This window comes from Propithecus coquereli, unplaced genomic scaffold (assembly GCF_000956105.1).
Source record: "Propithecus coquereli isolate 6110/MARCELLA unplaced genomic scaffold, Pcoq_1.0 Scaffold79, whole genome shotgun sequence".
Lineage (NCBI taxonomy): Eukaryota > Metazoa > Chordata > Mammalia > Primates > Indriidae > Propithecus > Propithecus coquereli.
Genome location: NW_012154062.1, coordinates 1,800,040 through 1,801,865, shown reverse-complemented (window position 1 = coordinate 1,801,865; position 1,826 = coordinate 1,800,040). Strand labels below are relative to the sequence as shown.

Sequence of the window (1,826 nt, the reverse complement as noted above, 5' to 3'; positions counted from 1 at the left end):
TAGTGGGCCGGGCGTCTGATCATATTGGATAAAGTGAGCTCTGAGGAAGGCACAAAGAAAAGGGATTAGGACTAGTGAGTTCTCCCCTGATAATGCTGCTTTGATATTCAGGAGACAGGAACCAAGGAAATTAAGTATTGATTTTCATGTATAAAATGTTAGTTGTCAGCTTGTAGAAAATACTATAAGGTCACTTTAGTTAGTCTCTAAACATAATTTTATATCATATGTAGTTCCTAGGTTTTATTTACTTAGTATGCACATGGTACTTAATTCTCATCATAAGCTAAGAAAAAGAGAGGAACTATTAATGTTCTAATTTTCCAGGTAAGGAAACTGAGGCACAGAGGGGTTCACTGAGCTATGCTGGAGTTGGACCCTTAAATCATCTGTATGAGTGATAATAATTTCATGATAGAATAGGACCAAATGTCTTAAACAAAACAAAAATGTATTAGTTTTGGTATTGCCTAGGTATGTTTTTAAATCCTTTTCTATTTCAATCTGTGTCTTTGTTTTGTCCTTAACGATTATTTCCGTGGCAGTATTTGACAGGGATTTCTTTTGAACACGGGATGACAGTCTCTGTTGCATTACTTCTTTAAAGAAAGGTGGACGTGGTCGGGAAAGGTGATTAGGATGTTATGGCATTCTAACAAATCTCAGTTCCCTCTCTCAGGAGCACCTTCCTGTCTTGGACTTTGCCATGCTTTGGTGGCCAGAGGGACAGTGTTTTTCCCTGTTACTCTTTCTTCTTGAGTCAGCGAAGAAAATACTCCAAATCTATAATATTCTAGTATCGGGCTGGGGAAGACATTTTTTTGAGTCCTTGTCTATTTGTCTTTAAAAGTATTATATACCTTTGTGATATCAAGTAAATCACTCTTTATAAGGTAAAAAAAGACACTTCAAATCGTGGAATAAATCTAGACAGGAAGAGTTAAGTTCTCCCAGGTGCTCTGACTAGGGAGCCACAAGTCAGCCAGGAAACAGCTCACCCTGCAAACGTAACACAATATTTTAATGAAGAGGCAAGGAGTGGGATGCCCTCCCTACGTGGTCCAGCTACACAGCGCTCGGGCTGACAGGGGGTCAGCGGTGCTGTGTGAAGTCCAGTCACATGGTTCCAAAATTAGAAAGGATAATTAGAGACTTACAGTTATACATGTTCCAATGGGTTCCTTTGTGTCTGGGTGCTTCTCCCTCGCTGGTCTATCAGCCGATGACCACAACTCCAATCAGTAAGTTCTCAAGGCGCAAATGCTGTCACTGTGACCATTAACAGAGTTGCATGTTGTCCAATTCCATTGAGCTTGGTTTGGACAGGAGGAGAACAGAGAGAGCAAATACAGTGATGTGGCAGGAACTTCTCTTTGGGTTCTCTGAAATATATGAAACTGCTTTTGAAAATAAGCTTTTTAGTGTAATAGATCTATTTTATATCTCCGCTTCCTAGTTTTTCTTTCAGATGTTGCTCGGGATACCGAGGAGTACGGCAGGAGGGGTGAATTCCATCTGTGTGCAGCTGAGGTGCCTGAGGAGAGTGCTACTGTCTGTCTTCAGCCCACTCTGAATTCGATATTTGTGGTTGTCTGCCTTCCTCTTGTTTTTTTTTTTCCCCTCCCCTTCTCAGATGGAATGCCGGTGTTTTGAAACTATCCTCTGGCTCCTTCAGTTTTTCTCTTTCCTTAGTGTCTTTCTGCTGTAGGAAGAAGTCTCATGAAATAAGCGGAATACAGAAATTTTGTTGAAGTGCTGTTTGAACAATTTTTCCGACATCACAATTTAAACCTGAAGTTGTTTTAATATAGTGTATTAATATTAAA

The 1,826-nt window shown here is 40.0% G+C and overlaps 1 protein-coding gene across 1 annotated transcript in view; it reads left to right on the top strand.

Moving 5' to 3' along the window:
• LOC105825207 (PH and SEC7 domain-containing protein 3-like) overlaps positions 1-1,826 on the top strand; it is a 254,323-nt gene that overhangs the window by 159,076 nt on the left and 93,421 nt on the right. The window lies entirely within an intron of this gene.